Genomic DNA, 9,509 nt, shown 5'->3' with positions numbered 1-9,509 from the left:
AGGGGCCGGGAGGGCAGTGCTGCCCTGTGGCTTCCGGGCTTCGTGGATCACGTCTCTGCGCACACGGGTCGTAGGGTCCTCTGACCCTGTATCGCCTCCCTCACTCAGGGCCCCTCGCGAGGCCGCGCCGCTGGGTGGCCTGTGTCGACGGGCACAACCCCATCACCCGCCCCTCTCAGACCCGCCGCCTCTGCCCGCCTGCCTGGCCCTGTGCAGCTTGCGACCCGGGGGGCCTCGAGGGTCCCCGCGCACTCAGCCAGCGGCCTCTGCTGGGTCTGCTGCTGCGGCCGGTAACCCGTGTGCACACCACGCCGGCCACCTCCAGCACCCCAAGTCCGCGGGAGCGCACGCGGGCCCTGATGCGGGACTTCCCGCTTGTGGACGGGTGGCTGCAGTGTGTGAGGGCTGCTTGGGGCCGTTGGGGGCCTAGCCTGGCCCTGGGCAGCGGAGGAGGTCCGGAGGTGCCCACACAAGCGTGGTGTGAGGCTCCCTCAGGCTGCCCCAGGCCAGGCAATGTATCCTGCCTGATTCCAAGACCTAAGGGGCCCACCCATTTGCCTTGACCTCCCTCCAGCCACAACGACATGCCCCTGGTCCTGAGGCAGTTGCACAATGGGCTCCAGGCTGTTAATCTGCGCAAGTTCAGCCACGGCCACACCAGCTTGGACGGGCTGAAAGATGGTCTCGTGGGTGTGCAGGCACCAAGGGGACACACAAGGTGTCCCCGTGGCTGCTGGGGAATAGTGGGGTAGTTTGGGGGCCTCCGAGACCACAGGTTAGTCACATTGGAACTATGTTACCATAGTGACCTAGAAAGTGCCATGCCATGGATGCTGGGGGCTACAGGGGTCACCGTGAGCCACCCTGACGGGCATCCAAGTACCACAGAAAAAAACAATGCGTTACAGGTGACTTCTGGGCACAGTGAGCGCTGTGCCAGCTGAGGAGGCGATGAGAAGCCCAAGGAGTTCCAAGCCCCAAACCAAGCCCTGGCCTTCCCTCACTTCTGGTCAGCCTACGTCCCACGCCAGACCCACCAACGGGATGCCGTGCGCCTCACCCCGGAGCAAATCGACCTCATACGCCTCACGTGTGCCTCCTATTCTGCGCTGGAGCTTGTGACCTCAGTTAAAGGTACACGGGGGACTTCCCTGGTAGTCCAGAGTTTAGGACTCCACGCTTCCACTGCAGGGGGCTCGGGTTGGATCCCCGCTCACCGGGAAGAGGCTCAGGTTCAAGGGCTCCTGCTTTGAACCATCTTCTACTCAACATGTAGAAAACAAAGCCTTGAGCTGCCCTCCTAAGCCTTGTCCTCTCTCTCCAATTAGGGATTCAACAGACACTTACTGAGCCCCTAAAATATGTCAAGCCCTGGTAGGCACTGGACATAACCTGATGAGACAGGAGGGAAAGGTTCAGTAGAACACAGGGTTATAGAAAAGGCACTTAAAATATGTGAGAAATTCAAACTGTGTATGGTGCTATGAAGGAGCAGTTATGTAAGGCTGTGGGAATCTACGTCAGCAGGAAAGAGACGGATGCGGCTTGAGGAGGGCCTCCCTTAAGAAATAAACTCTGGGGACTACCCTGGTGGTGCAGTGGTACAGAATCCGCCTGCCAACACTATTTACGGTGGCCAGGACAGGGAAGCAACCGAAGTGTCCATCGAGAGATGAACAGATAAAGAAGATGTGCCACATATATACAATGGACTCTTACTCCGCCATAAAAGGAAATGAAACTGAGTTATTTGTAGTGAGGTGGATAGACCCAGAGTCTGTCATACAGAGTGAAGTAAGTCACAAAGAGGAAATCAAATACCGTATGCTAATACATATATATGGAATCTAAAAAAAAAAGGTTCTAATGAACCTAGGGGCAGGGCAAGAATAAAGACGCAGACATAGAGAATGGACTTGAGGACTCGGGGAAGGGGAAGGGGAAGCTGGGAGGCAGTAAGAGAGTAGCATTGACAAATACACAATACCAAATGTAAAATACCTGGCTAGTGGGAAGCAGCTGCACAGCACAGGAAGATCAGCTCAGTGCCTTGCAACCACCTAGAGGGGTGGGATCAGGAGGGTGGGAGGGAGATGCAGGAGGGAGGGGATGTGGGGATATACGTATGCATGCAGCTGATTCCCTTTGTTATACAGCAGAAACTGACACACCAGCGTAGAGCAATTATACTCCAACAAAGACTTTAAAAACGAAAACAAAGAAACAATCCACCTGCCAAGGCACGGGACATGGGTTGGCTCCCTGGTCCAGGAAGCTCCCACATGCCGCGGAGCCAGTAATCCCGCGAGCCACCACTACCGAGTCCACGTGCCACAATTAGTGAGGACCGCGTGCACAGAGCCCGTGCTCCGCAACATGAGAAGCCACTGCACTGAGAAGCCCGTGCACCGCAGAGAAGAGTAGCCCCGGCTCGCCGCAACTACAGAAAGCCTGCGCCCGGCAACGAAAACCCAACACAACGAAAAATAAATAAATAAATAAATTCATTAATTAAACAAATAATCAAAAGTTATATTAAAAAAAAGAAAGAAACGAAAAGCAAAAATCTCTGCTGGGAATTCCCCGGTGCTCCGGTGGTCTAGTGGTTAGGACCCGGGGCCTCCACTTCAGGGGGCCTGGGTTCAATCCCTGGTTGGGGAACTGAGATCCTGCAAGCTGGCATCACAGCCCAATTAAAAATGCACTAAAATAAAATATAACTCAATAAAACAAGAAAGCATCTCTGATTCAAGGTCTAAAGGGTGAGAAGGTGTTTATCGGGCCAGTATGTGGACAGAAAACGTTTCCCATTTCAGTAAGTAGCACCTCCATTTACCCAATTCCACACCCTTAACCCACATTCCCCCCATCCAATTCATCACTAACTCCTATTCACCTCCAAGCCATCACTAACCTTCCAAATAGGACTCTAACCTGCCTGCTTTACTCCACCTCCAAGGCCACCACTGTGCACAAAGCCAGTCTCCGAATGAGTCTGCCCAAATCCAGTCCTGCACCCTCCTAGCCATTCTCTTACACTAGCCAGTATGGTGTCTGAAAAAGGCATCTCTGCCAACCCCACTTCTCTCTTTATACCCTGCAATGGCTTCCCACCAAGTTTACGATCAATCCCAAACAGATGATGGACTGCAGGCTGAAAGACAACAAGGAGGTAGGGAGGGTGTCAGGTTAGAAAGAGGGATGAAGGGTCTGGACAAACAGCGAAAAGGGCTGAAAAGAAAATGATCAGCACTTGCACAACAGTCCTGATGCAGGCAGGAAAAATGCAGCAATAGTGAAGGCATACCAAGAGCCACTTTTGATTTCTGCAATGCCCTTTGCAGTTCCCCACGTGCTTCATTGATAACTGTGATTCTCAAACCTAGCTGTACATTAGAATCATCTGGGGACATTTGAAAAACTACCAATGGCCAGGCCTCACCCTAAGCCAATTACATCACAATATACAGTTCACTGGGGCAGGAATTTTGTCTGTGTCGTTCACTGGACATATGAAAAGTAAGTGGCACATACATGCTGCTCAGAAAATAGTTCCTGAATGAATGAAGGAAGGAAGGAAGAAAGGAAGGCACCACTATCACCTGAGATCCAAGGAAGAATTCTTTTCAAACCTTAGGGAGTCACCTGGCAATGACAGTTACCATGGCAGCCGTGGGAAACACAATACCAAGTGACACTAACACTCCCAGGAACCCACACTGGTTTCCACAGTAAGTAAACCTTTCTCGTTTCTAAAGGACTATACTGGGAAATACGCATCTCAGTAACAGCTTGAGGTTACTCAATGTCTGCTGGGAGCAGGAGGAAAAGACAAGGGCCTTACACACTATCGAAAGCCACGACAGGAAGAAACTAGGGGCCACGGGCAGAGACAGACAGGCTCCGACAGGCTCCAATCCCTGTGACATTCCGAGGTGATCCCATTGGAAGGGCTCGAGCACGAGAAAGCAGCCACTAACCAGCTACCCTGTCTCAGATATTTGGAGAAAGTCAATGCAAATACATACCTATGCATTATTCCTTTCTGATCATTCTTTCAGTGTATCCTTTCGGGGTTTGTGCAAAGCGATTCTTTCCTTGGTACCTGAAAAATGAGTGGCACATGTCAATGGATGAAACATGTCAGAGCAGACCTCCAAGGAGCTCTGCAGCTCAAGAACGAGGAGCTCCGAGTCCTGGGAAAGAATTGTGAAAGTAGTGTAGAATCACAAGATCTTAGAGCATCCTTTATATCAGCACCCCCTCTCTATCATATCACCAATCAGTGGGCATCAGCCTATACAGGAACTCTTGAACTCTGCAGTGACAGACAACCCCGAACTCTCTAGACAGATCAAGGCATTGCTCGTTGCTACAGCAGTCTATATCAAATTCACAATCTGACTCCCTGGCACCAATCACTCCCAGGCTGCCTTCTGGAATGGGACACCCCAGGGCACACCTCATCTCTTTTCCATCTGGCACATTTCCCAAACACATGAGGACAATGCTGTTCTTCCTAAAGTTCTCTTTAGGAAGAGAACTTTAGGGCTCCCACGTCAACCTCCTAAATCACTCCTTCCTGTGTTTAGGACTTTCAGGAGCCCCCAAGGGTTTCGCACCCCAAGGACATGACAAGCATTGGCATCAACGTGCCTGCTACAGATTCTGGGAAAGGGGCAGGGCCACACAACAGTCTGGCAAATGTGACTGACTACCTGACGTGAGAGTACATCGGACAACCTCAGCCTCTCTTCAGTCCTCAGCCTCTATCCAAGGTTTCTCCATAGCACACTATTGACATTTTGGGCCAGCTCATTCTTTTGGGGTGGTGGGGAAAGGCTGTCCTGTGCCTTGTACGATATAGGGTACCATCCTGGCCTCTACCCACTAGATGCCTGCAGCACCGCCCCGACCAGATGTGAACCAAGGAAAATGTCTCCAGCCATTGTCAAACGTGCTGGGGGAAGGGTGAGGGCAAAATCACCCTCACTCAAGAGCCACTGCTCTATCCCATGGCGCTGTTCACCCATGAGTACTCAAAACACTCTCCTCTTCTGGCTTAACAGGTAACCCTCCAGAAAGTCTATCGTGTATCAAAATGCTATACGAAATTGAATAGTATTTATCTCTATAACGGTATCTCCTGACACCAAAGGAATACTCTTTCTCCAGAGGTTAAGAACCTCCCAGGTGCTTAATCCGCATTTACCTTATCTCCTACCCCAGGCAATGGAAATGACAGAAATGATCTGACACCCATTTTCGGGATCCGTTCAAGAAGTACCAGTAGTGTAAGGCTTTCTGGCAACCTGAACAACCGAACTCACGTAGAATATCCTGCCTGACCCTGGCTTTGTGAGACAAGCTGCAAACGTGTAGCAGGACCCTCCTCGCTGCTATTTACGGAATCGAGGTAGCTGACTGGAAAGCCGGTGGAGGTGAACAAGCCAAGAAAGCAGTGGGCTCAGCATGAGAAGCTGGAAAGGGTGACAAGGGAGGGGAGAATGAGCCTCAGCTGAAAAGAAAGGGGAAAAGTACCAAGCGATGAGTTCTCTTGACTGAAGAGAAGATACGCTGAAGGCCATCAGCTTGCCCTCGGGGCCGCCCTCAGCTCTCTGGGGAGCTCTAAGGGAAGGGTGAGCCTGGATCTAGGACTCCGGACTCCTGGTGTTGGCCCCCAGGCCTGACCATTCACTCAGACTCTCAATAAATAACTTGTATTCAAAGACCTTGCACGGGGACCCCATCTGGGAAAACATCGCCACACCCTCATAAGTTACAGGGGGAGACCCGAACTGGCCAAGCCATGACAGGAGCTGTGAGGGTGACAAAAGAGCATTGCAGGGATCCGACATCGGATCACCACAAGCCCTCCGCCCTCCTGGCTCCTAATGCCAGGGCCCCATCACCGTGTATCCTCGGACCCCCGTCCTGCCTCCAACGCGCACCCTTCCCCAAGGTTGGCCGGGACCTGGAGTCACCAGCCCCTGTTCGGACCTACCCACTTCGCCGCTGCTGAGCTCTACACATCCCGCTCCTTCCACACGCTTCGCCAATTCCGCGGCCCTGACTGAGCCGCGCCAGCCACCGACCGCCAGAACTTGGCGTGCCCGTGAAGTCACTGTCGTGCGCCTCTCCCGCAGCAAGGGGAATAGGGCTCTGGCACCCTGGCTGCGGCTCTTGTCGCTTGTGGCTCGGTTGCTTCTGGCGCTTCGCCGGGACCTCACGGTCCGCGGTCCAAACGAGCCCCGGCCCGTGGTGCGCATCCCGCGGGCTCTACAGTGGCAGCAGGAAGAGCAGCAGAGCGGGCAGCGGAGCCCCCCGCGACCGGTGCTGGTGCGACCCGGGCCGCTGCTGATCTCCGCGTGGCGGCCCCAGTTGAACCAGCCGGTACGCCTCACGGTGGGCCCTTGTCAGCCCGCGCCACTGGCTTCGCGCGGCTGGAAGAATCGCCGCGCCCACGAGGACCAATTCTCAACATGTAGAAAACAAAAATAAAGCCTTGATCTTCCCTCCTAAGCCTTGTCCTCTGTCTCCAATTAGGGATTCAACAGACACTTACTGAGCCCTAAGATATGCCAAGCACTGGCAGGCACTGGAGAAAAAATGATGAGGCAGGAGGGAAAGGATCAGTAGAACAGAGGGTTATAAAAAGGGAACTTACAAATGTCTGTGAAATTAAAACTGTGTATGGTACTCGAAAGGAGCAGTTACGTAAGGCTGTGGGAGTCTGTGTCAGCAGGGAAGAGACTGGTGGGGCTTGAGGAGGGCCTCCCTTAAGAAATAATCTCTGGGGACTTCCCTGGTGGTGCAGTGGTTCAGAATCCACCTGCCAGCACAATTTACAGTAGCCAGGACCGGGAAGCAACCTAAGTGTCCATCGACAGACAAATAGATAAAGACGATGTGACACATACATACCATAGAATATGACTCAGTCATAAAAGAAATGAAACTGAGCTATTTGTAGTGAGGTGGATAGACCTCGAGTCTGTCATACAGAGTGAAGTAAGTCAGGAAGAGAAAAACAAATATCGTATGCTACCACATATATATGGGACATATATATATATATATATATGTATGTATATAAAGGTTCTCATGAACCTAAGGGCAGGGCAGGAATAAAGACGCAGATAGAAAATGAACTTGAGGACACGGGGAGGGGGAAGGGTAAGCTGGGATGAAAGAAGAGTAGCATTGACATATATACAATACCAAATGTAAAATACCTAGCTAGCGGGAAGCAGCTGCACAGCACAGGGAGTTCAGCTCAGTGCCTTTCGACCACCTAGAGGGTTGGGCACAGGAGGGTGAGAGAGAGAGACGCAGGAGGGAGGGGATATGGGGATATAGGCATGCATAGAGCTGATTCACTTTGTTACACAGCAGAAACTGACACACCAGGGTAAAGCAATTACACTCCAACAAAGATGTTTAAAAACAAAAACAAAAACAAACAATCCGCCTGCCAAGGCAGGGGACACGGGTTTGCACCCTGGTCCGGGAAGGCCCCACATGCCGCGGAGCCAGTAAGCCTGCGCACCACCTCTACCGAGCCCACGCGCCAGAACTACTGAGGACCGCGTGCATCATAGAGCCCATGCTCCGCAACATGAGAAGCCACTGCACTGAGAAGCCCGGGCACCACAACGAAGAGTAGCCCCTGCTCGCCGCAACTACCGAAAGCCCACGCGCGGCAATGAAGAACCAATGCGACCCAAAATTCATTCATTCATTCATTCATTAACCAATTAATCAAAACTTATATTTAAAAAGAAAGAAACGAAAAGTAAAAATCTCTGCTGGGAATTCCCCAGTGGTCCAGTGGTTAGGACCCCGTGCCTCCACTTCAGGGGGCCCGGGTTCAATCCCTGGTTGGGGAACTGAGATCCTGCAAGCTGGCATCGCAGCCCAAATAAAAATGCAATAAAATAAAATATAACTAAATAAAACAAGAAAGCATCTCTGATTCAAGGTGTAAAGGGTGAGAAGGTGTTTATCGGGCCAGTATGTGGGCAGAAAACGTTTCCCATTTCAGTACGTAGCACCTCCATTTACCCAATTACACATCCTTAACCCACATTCCCCACATCCAATTCATCACTAACTCCTATTCACCTCCAAGCCATCACTAACCTTCCAAATAGGACTCTAACTTGCCTGCTTTACTCCACATCCAAGGCCACCACTGTGCACAAAGCCAGTCTCCTAATGAGTCTCCCCAATTCCAGTCCTGCCCCCTCCTAGCCATTCTCTTACACTAGCCAGTATGGTGTCTGAAAAAGGCATCTCTGCCAACCCCACTTCTCTCTTTATACCCTGCAATGGCTTCCCACCAAGTTTACGATCAATCCCAAACAGATGATGGACTGCAGGCTGAAAGACAACAAGGAGGTAGGGAGGGTGTCAGGTTAGAAAGAGGGATGAAGGGTCTGGACAAACAGCGAAAAGGGCTGAAAAGAAAATGATCAGCACTTGCACAACAGTCCTGATGCAGGCAGGAAAGAAAATGCAGGAAGAGTGAAGGCATACCAATAGCCACTTTTTATTTCTGCAATGCCTTTGCAATTCCCAAAGTGCTTCATCGATAACTGTGATTCCCAAACCTCGCTGTACATGAGAATCATCTGGAGAGATTTTAAATGCTACCAATGGCCAGGCCTCACCCCAAGCCAATTAAATCAGCATAGACATTTCACTGTATTGCGTTTTATTCCCTGCCCCCAAACATCCATTTAGACCCAGGAGAAGGAAAAGGGGATGTGACTAGCAATAGAGAGAAATTTTCTGCACAACAATGGCCATGGCAAGCTTAGGCGCTTTGGGTGAAATCTCTCTGGGAAGAACTGGCAGTGGAAGAAAAAGCCAAACTGACACACAAGTATTGCCTGGTGTGCATTTCCAGCCTCTGCCTTCTTTCTCATCTCTTGGTGGCAGGTGGAGGAAGTGGAGAAAAGGTGAAACTTCTTTATAAACCGGCAGAAGGTTATAGCATCCTCTCACTATCTCTGCATAGGTTCTAGTCTCTGCAGCACTACAGAAGCTTTGCCCAAAGTAATGAACAGTTCAAAGTCAAATGTAATACTTTATCAGACGACTTAAAAATGCTTGCACACTGGAAAGAATTGCAGAGAACACAAATGGACCCAGAGCAACCTTTGCCAAAAGAGAATAGTGTGCTCAATGTACAGCCATAGCTCTTTTCCACATGAGCAAACAGTCAGGAGGATAAAGAACTTGGTCAAACTCACACAAGTAAGTAGGACAGAATCTGGTCTGTCTGTCCTAAGCGTTGTGTTCTTTAACCACCAGGCTAGCTTTTCTCAGATCTGATTCATGCATACTGTAACCATATACCTCTGTTTGCCTCGAAACTTCCCTGTTTATACGTATGCCTGCTGCCGTTTTAAATACGGCCCACTTGGACTCCCCAAAGCAACCGAGAAGACACAATCATTTGGTCACTCTATACATGGACCTCTGTGGTGGGGCTGCCCAGGAAG

This window comes from Kogia breviceps, chromosome 11, assembly GCF_026419965.1.
Source record: "Kogia breviceps isolate mKogBre1 chromosome 11, mKogBre1 haplotype 1, whole genome shotgun sequence".
NCBI classification, from domain to species: domain Eukaryota; kingdom Metazoa; phylum Chordata; class Mammalia; order Artiodactyla; family Physeteridae; genus Kogia; species Kogia breviceps.
The sequence above is the reverse complement of the archived record's forward strand: the minus strand, read 5'-3'. Positions refer to the sequence as shown.